Source organism: Telmatherina bonti (assembly GCF_933228915.1).
Source record: "Telmatherina bonti genome assembly, chromosome: 23".
NCBI classification, from domain to species: domain Eukaryota; kingdom Metazoa; phylum Chordata; class Actinopteri; order Atheriniformes; family Telmatherinidae; genus Telmatherina; species Telmatherina bonti.
The window spans coordinates 13,488,798-13,505,425 of record NC_136632.1 but is presented as its reverse complement, the minus strand read 5'-3'; positions in this window follow the sequence as shown (position 1 = coordinate 13,505,425).

Sequence of the window (16,628 nt, the reverse complement as noted above, 5' to 3'; positions counted from 1 at the left end):
TCCTTTGTGCCACTTAACCTGTCGTGTTACCATGTTGTCATAGTACAGCTACAACAGGCTGCTTCGCATATTGTTAATGCATGCTGACATGCCATGAATTAGGTCACACGATGCAACAACTTTAAGCAACTTTTTTTTAAAAAACATGATCAACAAGTTGAGAATTTTCTGCTTTTGGTGCACCTTGAAAATCAGAAAAACTAAAAAAAACATCTAACTTGCATGGCCAGATATATGCTCTATAAATCTGTTTCGCATGCAGTCTTTTATCAGCCTATGGCCGAGGAAGAAAACAAAAGTACGTGCCACTGGACAACATTGTCACATTTCATTTCGGGAGACAAGAAAAGTTATGACAGCTTCAGGTGGATGAGACAGACATAAATTGTTAAGTTGACATTAACGGGGAGACAGACATTAATTAGGCATTAATGTGGAGACTCCTCATACAGTCTTCCCTCAACCTCTCCCAGTCACATCCTTCCCCTGAGTTTCTATCTATAGCTCGCCCACTCTGTGTGTGCCCACACCCCTCCATCCACCGTCCTCTCACATCTGCGAGTGGAGAAGCAGACGAATGGGAAAGTATTGTTACAACTGTAGGCTGAGATTTAACACTTGGTGCATTCTGAGAAGATTCAATTGGCCGCAGACTAAAACTGAAATCAAACACAGCTTGGAGACTTCAAACATTTAAAGCTGCCTAAGTGCATTTCTTTTTTTTTCTTCTTTTTTTTTAAATACACAGACACACATTCCAGTGCTAGTTGCCACAGCTGCCGCTATGTGACCGCTTGACTTTCCTTCCTGACTAAATCTGTTTACTGGAGTTGTTCGAGCCGGGGATGTTTCTTGCTGTTCAGGGCAACATGCAAACAGGCCCCTCTGTCGCACATGATGTCAGTGTCAACATGTAGGCGGGGAATTTGGCACTGCTTTGAGAGGAGGTTTGTGTAAACTGCACATTCACTGGCTGGATGAAAAGGCTTTTTAAACACAGAGCAAAGGGAAAAGCGAGGGAGGAAAAGGTACTGTAAGGAGAAAGTAAATTACATTTCTGTGTACTGAATGTATGTGTTATAACCCTGGGAGAAGGAAAGCAGGGATATGATAGTGGTAATTGGGGAGGGGGGTTGGGGGCAGTGCTGAAGTGCAGGTCAGCTCTATTACCTGAGTCCAGCATGTCTCTCACACATCCTGAACATACATATATAACCCCAGCTTGATGATATTCTCTCCCAATCTTGCTAGTTTCCATTGCAAACCTCTTTGATCTGTGATTTGCATTTTAGTGCCTACAGGGTGAAAATTATTTGGATGAGATTTTTTTTTTTTCCTCTCTATCTCATTGCCTTCTTTTTTGCATCTTCTCACTCACCCATTCACCATACCTGGGGCTTGTAAACTCACCCCCCCCCCCCCCCCCCCCCCACCCCCCATCCCCACCCACCCTTTACTCTCTCTTTCCCCAGCTCCCTCCATCCCTCTTTCCCTGCTGCTCAGGCTCTCCTTTTAATATTGGCTATGCCCTAGAACGAAACAAACAAATTAGCTGACAGGAGGAGAATGAGGGAGCGTCAGTCTCAACTCCTCATCTGGATGCGGTCTTCGGGGGTGGAGCACAAGCCCCGAACGAAGCTTTCAAACAACAAGGGCACTGTGGAAAAAAGGTGGAAAAAAGGTGCAGCAATAACTTATGCCTGAGTTGTTCAACTACTTAAAAAGAGTTTTATTGATGTGAAGGCTAATTTCCAGATCCAGTCTTTGTGTTGCAGCTCAGGTGTTTCTGTGTGTGTTGGAGCAGATGTGGGTGCAAGTGAGTCCCCTCCTGTGCAGCCAGGAGTAAGAAAACTTTTAGAGAGCATGTCAGTCATCTAAAAAGCCTTTCAGAAATAGAGGAAGGAGGCCAGCATTTAACAATTTAACACTGTTAAATTGTTGGAGTATATAAGCACATATACATATCTATATCTATATATATCTATATATATATCTATATATATCTATCTATATATATATAAATATATATATCTATATATCTATATATAGATATATATAGATATATATATATAATCTTCAACCCTTCTTTCTTCTTTCATTTAATAGTACAAATCTAATTTGTCTTTGCATGCGATTGGCCATATTTTGTGCTCATCAAACTGAAGTCCTGCCTGTGCTCTCAACAGATGTGAGGAGGAGAGGCTGACAATTCCAGTCTTCTCTGTTTTTCTCCTAAAATCCACTTCATTCATAAATGGCAGTTTACTATTATGGGAAAAAAAATTACTCTGGACAAAAATCCAATGCTGCTTGATGTACAAATGCTATTTTAAACTTAGATAAAAACACCTTTTACTTCAGCAATCTGTGGTTTTTCACTTTATTTTATATTTTCACTTTGTTTTATATAATCCTGTAAAGCTGACAGACAAAATACCATGTAAATACATGCCTTTGTGTTAAGTAAAGTACTCAACAAGTACTCAAGTCCATTTGAGTATATCTTCCCACATACTGTCTCCTTTTTCTCATATTGAGAGTACAGGCTTATTTCTTTTATGGCTTGTTTCTAAAAGAAGACATTAAATAATGGGACTATTTTGATGAGTAGTTTTTTTTTTTCGCTAAATAATTTCACCTCAACATTTAACTGTGCATCATCCTACCTGTGTCTCAAGCAACAAACCCTGCAGCAGAACATTCCAATACTTGTGGACAAGCACCATTATCACCGTCTAAACCAGACATCCGTCACAGGAAGTCTGCTTCCAGCTCACTGCCTATTTGATGTTTTTAAACAATTTATATTTGTTATCATATCAAAGAGGAGGCATGTGACTATCAAACACTGCGAGCGCAGGCTCTTGGCCGAGGGGCCCTCTCAACCAGCCACACCGCATTCCTTATTCTTTTTTATCTCTCTTGGTTTTTTGACTAATGTCAGTAACAGCTACCGGTAATAAAATGCTTGTTAGAGTTTGCGCCGTTGCCTCGCAGCGTCGGCTTTGATACATTGTCAGGCCATTTGCCAGTGTTTCCTGATTACCTCGCCCGCCAACTGCATGTTTATTGATTGGGAGTTAATAAAGCGAGGGGCCTCCGCTTATTTCGTCTTCGCCCGCTTTCCGAAAGGTGAAGCTTCCTTTTGATGTGGAGGCAATATATTGTCAGGCAACATAAATGCATGTGTTGTCATGTCAGCTTTGCTCCGAGCCCCCCCCCTGTTTGCATTGAGCATGCGGCGCTGCGCGGAGGCACATTGTGATGGCTCTTATTGTCATTGTTGGGGAATGAAAAGGTGCGAGCGAAAAACAAATGGTGCCAATTACTTACATTTCCTGCAGGCGGTCTGGGTGACTCTGTTTTGCTGTCTGTAATGTTGACATGTGATGCTGCAATATATCTTTGCATCTGTCTTTATGTGTTAATGCTTTTATGTCTGTGTGTGTGTAGGATCATCACAGAGCACCTGTCATCTCTGGATCTGTTTATCTCCTGGTTTCCATAGCATAACCCCCCCCCCCATAATCTTTCTATACTGTCCATCCCCTTGACAGTCAGTATGGTGATTCCATCGCTTACCAGCTGATTGTCTTTTGTCTTCTGTCCTTTCTCGCATCTCCCTCTGCTGTGTATTCTGTTTCCTTCCCCAGATGCAGACTGGCTTGGATGGTTTTCTGTCTCCTCCTCTAGCTGACTCTTACCAACCCCCCCCACCCGCCCATGGCCCGAACTCCGCCGAGCCGCCAGTCATGTCAAATCAAAATAACACCTTTAAAAAATTCAGTCAACATTACCCCTACAAACAGCGAGGGCCTCCTTGTTGTCTATTCATGTATGCAGGTGTACAATGTATCATGGAGGAGATGCACTCTGAGCGCGAGGCAGCCAGACATGGTAGTTCTATCAAAATTTGATGTATTCATTCATAGTCACTAGTAAACTCTGTTTGTTTGCAGATAAGCGGGCTGTTTACCAGGGGCCGGGCCGACAGGAAAGCAGGCAGGCACATGCAGATCAGTTTCTTATCGGACAAGAGGTGGCCCCGCACCTGCTGGCCGTGCAACCCCTGCTGGGTCCCTGGTGGAACGCAAGCCGTGGAATACAACAATGTGGCCTTGTCCTTCTGCCATCTTCCTGTTTATCTTGATGTGTGCGTGTATTTATGTGTGCACTGCAGAGGCAAACACCATATGTGCTTGGCTTAAGAATTGGCCTTCATCTTCTTCATTCATTCCCCCCTATCTCCTCTTTCTTTTTCTTTTTCTTTTTTTTTGTGCAGTAGCCTATTTACATCCTTGTTTGGTGTCACTTTCTCGGGTTCAAACCAAAGCGCTGTAGCCTCAGGCTGGACCCAAGGCTTGTGTATCATTGTGTTTGCTGATCACTTTCACCGCATATCATTCTTTATTTATTTGTTATGATAAAAAAAGACCCGGTTGTGCTTGTATAGGCAATCTAAAATAATAAGTAAATAGAGCGTACTTAAGCTTGCTTTCCTGTTTTTTATTTTTCTTCTACTTCACCCTTCTCCTTGTTCACTTCATGTCATCCCCTCCTCATCCTCAATCTCACCCCCATTTCAAAGTACCAACATCCTGTTCTTTGGAGTGAACCCAAAAATTCAACATGCCAAAATGCATTAAGAACATGAAAACATTTCTGTTTACAACATCAAGGTTGTGTCAATTAAAGCTGATAAATTATTCACACATTTATCTTGCCCCACCATGCTGAGGGAATTTTTAATCAAGCCTCCTATTTGCTTTAAATTAGCACTTTCAAGTGTGTATTCGTGTAAAATCCCTGGTATCATTAAAGATTTATCAGCTGAAAATCTGTTCAGGACGGTTTTGCTGTTAATTGGCAAAGAGGCGAGCAGTGGTTTTTACACTCATCTGCAACAAGTGCCACTGTGCTGGGTGGATGCAGCGTACAAACAGAAGCATCATGCAAATTGTTTTTGGTCAACAAGCCACATCTTTATTTATTATTATGTCAATGTCAGTGGATGTGACTTTTCTTGCTCTTATTTGTGGTTTCCATCAGAGCCTATTCATCAACTTTCTGTGCAATGCATGCGTTAAACTTTGTTCTCCATTTGGCTCAGTGTTAAATAAATGTAAATTGAAGTTACTTGGAAAAATCTCTGCAGGCATATTGACAGAATACCCTCTCCCTGTAGCAGAGAATTTCTTTTTTTTCTCTTGCATGCTACCATGAATTGATAGTGTTTGTGTTTTCTGAGACCTCCCGCATTGATACCTCTACCTGTGCTTTGTGCGTTTGCATTCAAGTCTTTATTTATGTGTCAGTTTTATGATCTCTGGTAAATCTATAACGCGGGGGCTCCAAAGCTCTAGTAAACAATGTGGGCTTTAGAAATCTGAAATACAAGCCCCAACATCACGTCACTAAAAGATCCAGCAACCCTAGAGTACATCAAAGTAACACTGAACTGTCCACAATCATTGTGGACAAAAGGAGAAATCATACATAAAACTTGATTTGACAAAAATACATTTGAGGCTAAATAGCAATTTGATTATAGAATTTTTTTAAACCAATATCAGTTTTTAAACATGCAAAACAGTTGTGTAAATTAAAATTTCCATCGAAAACAGAAAAAAATAGTCTCCAATAGTACTAAAAAAGGTTACCAGAGTTCAAGTTGGAGCTTTTGCAGTACAGTTATTAGCTAAAACATGTGTAAAAAAAAATCTAATTCCATAAAACTAATATCTATGAAAGGTCTGCCATTGAGACAGCAGTTCTTTATGTTAATCTCTAAACTTTCACACGAAAAGTAAATGAATGAAGCCATAGTAAAGCCTATCTTATCTACCTACAGGGCAAAAACAACCAGGGAGAAAGCCTCTAAATGTCTGCTGTACCTTGAGGAACTCCTTAGGCCTCATAACTTTCAGAGTCTCTTGAACTGTTTGTTTTATAAAAAAAGAAATCCCTTTTTTTTAACTGTCAGTAGCATTGCACTGCATAGTATTTCTCTTCCTTTTTGTTTTTGTAGAGTGGGTTGGTGTTGTTAGAGGTGTGGTTGTTGCAGCAAGTGGAGTATCCTTATTCCCTTCATCAACAAGGATTCATAGACTTCGTTTTCTCTTCACTTTTGCTGAATCATTCTTCTAACATAACTATTTTCTAGCTTACTTTGTCCTCTTCTACCTCCAGTGATGTTTGTCATCCTACTGTGTTGCTGCTTAACTCTTGTCGGAAACCCTTTCTGGAAAAAAAAAACCAAAACAACCAAAACAAAATAAATCTCTTCCCCTGTCTGCTCATTTGAGCATCACCAGATTATCTTAAAAACATTAAATAAACACCTGTTTGAACCTTTTTCCAAGTCTGAGTCTACATTCTTAAGTGAAAAATCAAAGTAAATACTTGATAACTTCTCAGAAATTAAGACATAAAATGCTTCTGCGCCAATATATTCCATGAGAAATATCTACAAATTAGCTAAAGGGAAACTAAAGACTTTATTTAGAATTTGAAGTAGGAGTAACGCATCAGTATTTTTATGAGTCCTTTGCTACTTATTTGAACACACATAAGTTAAAACTGCATCTGACGTTTAACTTGATCTCAGTTGTTTTGACTCAAATGACCACTTAAGGTGTGAGTATGTAAAAGCTGAAATTATTTTTTATGGACAACACATTATCACTGGATCAGAGCAAAACCATCTTGAAGCATTGAACAAAGTTTTCGTCAAACCGGTCAAAGTAATATAATTCAAGTAGCATTTAAGAATAAATCAACTGGTATAATAGCATGCTACTCTTGACCAGATGGCAACCACATGTCTGTCTAAGGTTTCTGGGAGGTTAGACTGAAGTCAAAGAGCAGATATGCAATCCACACGCAAGCCCAGCTGGCTTAGTTTCTTCCTATACTGTAAAAAAACAAAATTTCACACACCTTTCTCCCTTTTTTCTTTCCCCCTCTTTCTTCTCATAAAAGTTAAATATCCCTCAGCAACAGATTGGAGGAAATGGTGGCACAGCCCTTTCCATTATCCTCTTCACATTTGTGAGCGGTGTTTTTGGGCATGTTTGAAGCATTTTGAAGCCATATCACAGATGACATGTTGTGTGAATATTTTCATACAGCTCTCCTTTGTAATGCAAATGGCCGTGACTCTGTCAATAAGTAAGGCAGACGCATGCCGAATGGATAGCCTGAAACTTTAGTTGGTGCACAGTTTTGACTGCTGTGAAAGATTGTAATGTTAACTGCTTGTGATGGTGAGGGGTGGGGGGAGTTTGTTTTAGGGCTTCACTGATTCTACTCAACCACACTCGCACATGATTTACAAATAGACTCCCATGCACACACATACACACACATGTCTTGTGGGTTCTCACGTTTGTGCTTCACTGATCCCTTTCACAACTAAACCCCCCAACATATACACATGCTCATTCACACACTGCGCTTGCAGGCCTCCCCATTGCCCAAAGAACCTGCAGCACATCTGTCTACACCGCGTACCCTCCTCCTCCTACTGCTGCTGCTCCTGCTCTGCTCGTCTAACCACGGCCAGGTGTTTGCCCGTAGCCGCACAGCTCTTCATCTCCAGGCTGCCAGACCGATGCTGATGTAATTGCTCTCTCCGCTGATCCATGAAAACAGAGGGAACAGAGAGGCAGAATATAAAAAAAAAAAAAAAAAGCAGAGAAACGACTGAGAGAGACGTTCTGTGTTGCAAAGCCAGAAAAAAAATAAAAGGCTGGAAGTCTGTGACATGCATGCACAGTGGTGTAGGTGGTGAGGAAGGATCATGTGCGACTATTTTATAGAGGGTGGAGTGTGAAGCTCTCTGTGTGTGTTTATAAGAAGGTCAGGGATAAGGTGGGTGTCAAAGCAGCCATGATTTTTGTACAAGTCTGTTTCCAGGTGTGCCATCTTCACACGCCTCTCTCGAACGAGACAAAGCAAGCTGCCCTGACAGAGTATGTTGTGTTATTAGAGCGCATGTTGTGACGGTGATGTCAATTAATGTATTCATGATATTTATATATTTAAATATATTTATAAGGGGTTAAACCCACAGGGGAAGGTTGCTTCCATTTTCCTAATGACATGCAAATGGGGTGTAATGTTGTGTTCCATTTCAGGCCTTTGCCTGTGAGTTGTGTGGTGTTATGGGAATAATCAGTTGGTATGTGATCCTGAAGAAAGGTTGACATGTCATCAGAAATCAGGAATTGTAAACTAAGTTCGAGTTTGGATCTTTCACATAAAAATAAGTTTGTAATTTCACTTCGATATTGTGACTCACATCTGGATACACCTGAAGTGCACACACACAGTCACGGGAGTTTTAATCATCTGTATTACACGGAGTCTGTAATCAAGAATTACAAGTGCATCCAGGCAGTGTATTGCACAAATTATTCATGTTTCTGGATTGATTGTGTATCCTGGAAAGAGCTGGAGGGCTCAAAATGATTCACTTCGACGAAATTATATAAGGATAAAATGAAGTGATAATATTGCATTTTAAATTTCACCTGCCAGCTCCGCAGTATCACACAACAGTAAGTTAATAATGCTATACAGCCACCGCTGCAGATCATTAAAATTTTCCTCAGCAAGGCAGCTAATTCGTCAAGCATATCCTATTTATTTCATCATGAAACAAACAACAGCATTCATTTAATGAGCAGAAATTGCAACACTTAGCTGGGATCCCCTGGAGTTTTGAATCAAGTGTTAGATTAGATTAAGGTTTCCTCCCTATGTGGCTAACCTGTGGCACAGTGATGAGATGATTCTGTATCAAATTAGTGAATCAGAGGGAAAAAGCCTCCTGCTGTTAAAGATCTAATTATTGCAAACACAATAAACAGCTTGATTGTTTTTAATGTCTACCACTTACACACATCATGGAGCTTTATGGAGTCTGAAAGTACTTTTCACTGAGTCATATATCAACTTGTTAAACGTTGCAATTTTTTTCATGGTATTTTTTGTCTTTAAAACTGAGTGACATAAAGTTCATACTGTTTTTTTAAAAAATAGTTTTCTATTACAGTCATATTTATATAAACATATAAAGTGATTTTGTTTCAATACAATGCCTATTAGCACCAGTGAAGGCACTTTTTTTTGGGCGGTAGAGGGTGGGTTTCTAAATTCTGTATTTAGAAACTGATATATTTGCCTCACTTCATAATACATAACCTTACCACAAAAATAACAGAACAGAAGGACTTGATTTGCAGGCCTGTAAATGAAATCCACATGAACAACTCTGACCCTTTCAAATTTATAATGTCTTCTTGAAAATTTAAACTAATCTCAACTTTTCATTGCAAAATGAAGCTGTGCATGCAAAAACAGACAGACAGACATGCAGACTAACCCTAATGCAGCGAGGGAAAGTGGAAAAAAATGACAACAATGACAATGCCAACTGAGGGAGTTTCACCCCCAGTAAACTTAGAGAGCTGCAGGTTTAAACAATGCACCTAGACAACAAATGGATTTTCATAATAATCCAAAAGTCTGTCAAAATTTCCTAAAAAAACACACAATCACCTATAAAAGCCTACTATTCTGCCTACTATTCTGCAGATGGAAAATGAACATGGAGACTTGGAGGTCAAACAGAAGCAACCTGCCATCTTAAATAAATGAGATTAAACATTTGATATCGAAAACTAAAATAATAAACCAAAAACACAGATGCATGATAAATCCATAAACAAAAGCAAACCATAAACATTAAAAGACAAGCTTTGTCTGTGGGACCACCAGCACAAGCCCAGCTGTACGCTAGAGCAAAGAGCTGATAGTCGGTAGAATCAGCTGACCAAACCGGGATGCTAACATCAATGTAGCAGGACAGTTCAGCACAAACTTCACGTGAAAAAGAAAATAAACAAAAAAACACATATTGTGACAATTACTCAGGAGTCTGTCTAGACATGAAACAATATTTATGTGTATTTGTGTTTTTTTTTTTAAAAAAGTGCTTTTCATCATTAGAGTCAGATTTATTGTTGTTCTTCTCTGAGCTAGGCTAGGCTAACTGGGTAGCTCGATGAAGAACACCCCAGTTTTCAGTTTTCTCATTCGACTGTTGCCCAGAAAGAAGCTGAAAGTATATACCAAAATATCCCATTACTTTTGATTAAAAGTCCTAAAATTGTTTGTTTTAAACATGATTTGATCTTTGATAAGCATTAATCTGTAAATTCTGAACACATGCCCACTTGATCCCAAGCTCAGACTTTGTTGAAGAGTTTTGTTCAGTTTTTCCTTCTTTTTCTAATCTACCATGTGGGGATTTGAGGTTCATTTTCTTCTATTCTCAAAAATAAATGGATGTAACATTCAACAGAGCAAAAACTCTGCTCATTCAGCGTGAGTAAATATTTCTCTAGGAATAAATTGATTCTTGATTTTAATTCATGTGTTAACTGTTGAAGTGAGCTTGTGACTTTAGACCGCCTCTTTTGTGTGTCTAACTTTAATTAATTGTCATCACTATCATTGCTGTCCAGCTGATTGGTTTGCTCACCATTTACAGTACCCTCTCTCCAAATCTCATCCTCTCCAGCAACGCTGACATTTGGAGAATTCTTGATTAACATAATTAGACAAGTTTGATGGGAGATTTAGAAAATCCCCCTTTTCTCCCATCCTGACTTGTTTCCATGCATGTCTTGCAATCTTCACTTTAATGCTTTGAGTCCATGGATTAGTGGTGACATTTATAAAGACATATTTAACCACAAGATACTTATAAAGTATTTTCAATCCTGTGTCAGTGTTTACTTTATGGACTACACTATCACTTCGCAATGTGTTTTCCCCCTTTTCACTATGATAATGTTCATAGAAAAAGAAAACCTGAGGAGCAAGAGTGTATTAAGAGACAAAGGGGGAAATAAAGAGACGCAGATCGACTCTGGCATGCTGTTATTTTTTCTATGAAGGAGACCAAGGAGAGCTCCAGTGGTTTATTGATTTTCAGAACTGCTTTGCTCTCATTGTTATCCCAGGGTGCTGAGCACTCTTCATCGGACACACGCAACACCTCAGGCTGTGATCCTTGTCTGAGACATCCCAGCTCTCACAACAGGTCCTTCCCACATCACACAGCCCTGCATCCCATTCATACCCATTCATGCTTATGTCTCAATAGCTTCCACTCGGGAGGTAGCATTCAACCATATGGGAAATATGGGCATAGAGGCGCATACTCACATGTTTGAATTTTATTGTGCATGTGTGCAGGGAATATACTCCTTTACTCCTTTTTCCAGATGAGAGGATTAGAGTGTAATTCCACTGTGTTAAGCGGGGTCTGCTGTGGTTTGGTGGAGGTGCAAGATCACATAAACAAAAAAAAAAAAGATTTTATTTTCACAGATTGACACTTCTCAAACTCAACTTGGATGTTTACCCAGCATGCATTAGCTCATGCTAACAGCAAAAAAAAAAAAAAAAAAAAAAAAAAGAGAAAAATGAAAGCTGCATCACACATCTGTTTTCTGCCTTACTCATCATGCTTTCATCAAATGAGTGAAAATAACAAATCACAGCGCTTTCATAATGTCCACCAGCTCTTTTTCAAACCCGGTCGGTGTGAAATGATGTCAGGGCTTCTGTTCACCTTTAGCTTGGGTTTGTCTTTAATTATTGTCAGGGAGGAACACACAGCCCAGCTCATCAACTGGATAAATATTTGACCGCTATTCCATAAATTGGCATAGGGGGTTTTGTTTTAACGGCGCATTCTGCCCAAGCCACACATCGTGCAGCTGGCGATGCACACTGAATTGCCTCTCTGCAGGTGACTGCAGCCAGTCTCTGCATGAGGTAAATTAAAACTCAAATTTCTGTTCTGAAAAAGAGAGATTTCATACACTTCCTGAATTTGTCCTATTTAATTATAACCTATGTCAAAGCATAATTTAGGAAGCTTAGGCAGGGCATCCAATTAATCAAGAAATAGGTACGTTTGTGGACTGTAAAGGCGCGTGAGCATGTGTGTGTGTGTGTGTATGTGTGTGTGAGAGAGAGAGAGAAAGGATAAGTTTGGGTGCGTGTGTTTGTGGGTGGCTCTGGGTAAATTTGATTTGCCTCAACCCGGGGGGTTTCACTAACAGGACTCAGGGGTACGTGCTGGCACCAAGAAAGCTCAAAGCAGGACAAACAGGGTATGAGGCATCATGCCTTAACAAATAAGGATCCAACTGTGATTTTAGCCAGTGTTGCTTTAGCTTGGCTTATGGTTTATGCTAATGGCAAATCTGGGAAGGATCATAGAAATCCAAACAGTCTTGCATTTTTTGATTATCATTCCACGTTGGACAACAAAGGCAGCAAAGGACGAAAAAGACTCACATCTTCAGCAATCAGAAATGTTACAAATTATGGGAAATACAGCATAGTGTCATTTTTGTGTGATGCAGATGCAATAATAATGTACTGTTCTGAATAAATATGATCCATAAGGGTCAGAATTATTGACTACACAAACATTGCGCCGTATTGTCACAACAATGTAGGTCTGACTGGCATCTGTGTAATGTGAAATAGTGTTTATTCACCTATTATTGCAGTCTCAAGAGGTTTGCCATGGTGCTGAAAATAAAAACTAAGTGGCTAATAAGAAAAAGATATGGTGCTGACAATGTAGGTGAGTGTATCAGCATGTGAGTACTTATGTTTGTCACATTTAGTGGTTTGCATTTAGATTTAAGTTATAACCAGATTTTAACTTTTTCTATTTTTTACAGTTTCAGTTTCCACATATCATCAACATATCAGCATATGGCAGGGCAGTGAGCCTCAGTGATAGGTCGAACGCAGCTGCTGTCTCAGTGGCTTTAGATGATTGTCAATAAAGTTAAATGAATCGCAGATGCCTGTCAGCTTTGATCTCATATTCTTCGATGAGCCGGCGGTAGCCCTCTTGAGCCCTCCAAGGCTGCGGTGCAGGCATCTTCCTAACATGTGGACTTTCAAATCGCCTGGCGCAAGTTGCTGCAATAACCTGCCAAGTTTTGTATTTAATGTCAGTTTTAATCGTCAATCACCGGCTATTCTCTTTCTTTAAGCCGAGGAATACATATTTATGAGGTCTGGTGCTTTTCTGCGAACATTTGCTAATGATTACGGGCAGTCTTCTCACCTGAAACTCAATTCCAGATGTGCAACTTTACAACCACAAAATCCACGCTTCGGCTCCCAAAACTTTTGTTCCATGAGAAACAGGGGTGTGTATTCACATTTAAGCTCAAATCTATTGCAGAAACAGGCTTCATTCTGATCACAGAGAGCCTTTTCTTTAATTAGACCATCGGTTTATTGTATGTCACATTAGTGTTCACTTTGCAACCAGACTGATTTAAACCGCCAAACACAAAGTCGGCTTTCTTTGACAGTTGGACCAATAAAATGCTGAATGTTTTGATCAGACAGGCTCAAAAAATCCTTTTTGCTGCGGGGAAGGAAAAGAAGACTTGCCATCATGCTATTAATCATGTGAGGGCGTCAAGGTTCAGCTGGTGTCACGATCAGCTTCAAAATGCTTTACTTATTAAGTTCTTCTTATTCCGCATGGATTTCTGTGTAAAATCTTTGAAGGTTTGATCAGGTACAGGTGCTGGTTCTTGCTGTTCAAAGCGACACCTCAAACTCTTTTGCCTGGCCATTAAAGTCGAGGCAAGGGCCAACTTCTGCATCCCTATTAGAGCCACAGCCTGCGAAGGCATAAGCTTATTAGAGCTAATTACAAATGGTCAGTCCTGCAGTCATTTCTCATATATATATTTTGGTGTGCAAGCTTATAAAAAGAAGTACCTTCACAATTAATCAAGTATATACAAAGTGAAAACTTTGCTAAAAAGAAAAACAGTGCTGAAATTGGGTTCATACAAGTGTTTTAAACAGTGCTTTGCATTGTAGGGAATAATATTCACTTTTGTTCCAGGACTTATGGATTAATCATATATATTGCTGGAGCAAGTAATTGGTTCTCATAGTGTCACTGTAAGGATAACACACACACAAAGACACACAATTACTTTTGAATTTCAGGTCTGGAACAAAAACGTTGAGACTGCAAAGCATTTATGACTTCATAATGTAGTCATTTTCCCCCTCAACCCCCCCATCCTCCCTTTAACTCCTGCAACTATTAGTAATATGTAAAATGTGGTTTTGCATTATCCTGTTAAACAAGCGTGAATGTTCCCATGAAAGGAGATATTATGAAGGCAGTATATGTTGCTGTAAAATTTCCGAAAACCTTTCTGCATTGATATGGACAAGACTCTTTAACCCCATGTAACACCATACCTTCAGAAAACCTGGCTTTTGTGGCTGATAATTCATTAGACAATGTTGTATTTCATGCCATACTGATTTGCAATACAGATTTGCCTGACATTTCCTCTGTGCCATTCTGGTGCATTCTGGCCCAGAGAAGGTGACACCTCCTCTGGATAATGGTAACATCAATTTATTTATCATTTTTTATCATGCTTCAAGGATTTTTATCACTGATTTGTTAAAATCATAAAGAACCTGTACATATCATCAAAGACCATGCCTTTGTGGATGTTCCTTTTGTTCCAAAATCATGACACTTGTTGACACCAGATGCAATATTACAATTTTTTCATCACTAAATTGGCTCCATCTCAACTCTTTTTTTTGAGTATGTTGGCCTGAAATGTGGAGATACATGTTGGAACTGGCAACAAAAAAGAACTTAAATATCCTGGGCTCATGTTGTGTGAAATGAACAATGATTTAGTGAGCTACTTTTCAATTCTGTGCCACAATGTCTCAACTTATTCTGATTTATAAGTTGGAAGAGTTTACAAGGGGCTTGTTTTTTTTTCACCTTTTAAGGTAATTTGCAGCTGGCTACATCTCTGTATTCTTTATAATAAAAAAAAAAAAGCATATCCTAAAAATATCAGGCCATTGGATGTGTTCCATTCTGTCAGGAAAATACCTTCAAGATAAGCAAGCTACAGTTTAAAATGTCTGGTCTACTGCAACGTGGGAGAGGAAAGACATGGGAGCTTGCAGTTGCATTGTTTGTTTGGGACCAGATTCCCTTTTCTGTCTTTTTTTTTTTTTTTTTTTTTTTTTCCAGGAAAGCAGGATTAGGCTTGTCGGCAGCGTGTGCACCCACTGAGCCGAGCTTCTCTTCGCCACTACACACTCCAGCAATCAGGCAGGCTGCCAAACAAACAGATGAAGTCAACAGAGAGATGCTTCCTAGTGCCTTCTGAGATGTGACTACAGCAGATGCAATGCTGACACCAGCAGTTGACACAGTGTGACAACCCACTGTGTCTACACAGCCAGTTCCACTTTGACTTATTTTGAAAAAAAGAGAGAGGAAAGGAGGGAGCGGGGGTGACACTATGCACATGATCACACACAAGATAATGTTTGTCAGCAGCAACAGCAGCGCCAGTATGTAAGAGAGACAAAGACTGACAAGAGGGGTTGATTTCACGGTGCAGTCATGTTGCATGTAGAGTCCTTGAAAGATTTCCTTTTGACGGGGAGGCGGGGTGCAGAGATTTTGTTCTGATCATCATTCATTCTCTAAGGTGAGTTATGGTCATTACACGGGTCAAAATCCCATTACTTAGATGCAATTTTTAACCACAATTTTTTTGTCATATTGCCCCGTCTGAAAACTCCACATGGCCACCCAGACAGGGATGCTGAAAGCGCTGCATGCCGGTTAATGGAGTTCTTGGTTTTGAGAAGCTCTAGGGGATGGAGAGAGGGAGTATCTGTATCCAGGTAATTACAGTCTGAGGGGGCACAGAGGTCCTCTGTGATTACACATCAGCCCTGTAATGGATTCAACACTTACAGACGTTGAGAGAGAGAGAGAGAAAGAGAGAGAGAGAGAGAGAGAGAAACACATTCCTTACCTTTCCCATCGTGACGGCAGGGGAAGATGGCAAGGTAGGGCGGGGTAGGTAGGTATATCTGCAAGATGGATTATGTGGGGTTTGCCGAGTTCAACATTGACACAGATTCATCGTAAATCATTATGCTGGGGACCCGGAGTGATTTCTGCATTAGGAGCAGAAAATGGAGTTCATCCAGTCAATGAGGGAGGGCATATTTCACATCAATCACCTCCACTCTCATGTTACCAAGGCTTAAATCTCACTTATACTGTTACCAATAGGGTTCAATGGCTATGATGGCAATCAGCCAGATTCTACACGAATGGCACTCCACTGACTATACGGTGGGTAAAGCATGGAGATTTCAGGCTTTTTTATGAAAAGTAAATTAGATGGAAAAATAACAAAACAGATCATGTTTCTGGTCAGTTGGTTGAAATTATAATTCTGCAATTAGTCAGACATCTTAAAAATGGTTAGTATGTGTTGACAAACTTTACAGCTGCTGCGATTTGCTCATATGTAGGCTCAGATCATCACAACTTTAGATACTGGATGTTTCGTATGAGTCCAAGGTGGAGCAAAATGAAAGTTTAACCTTTGCATTTTATCACAGTTTATTGTAATATTTTTTTAGCTTTACTGACACTTTGTATAAAGACACAGTATGTGAACCTCTTTAAAAAGTACTGAGGTGGT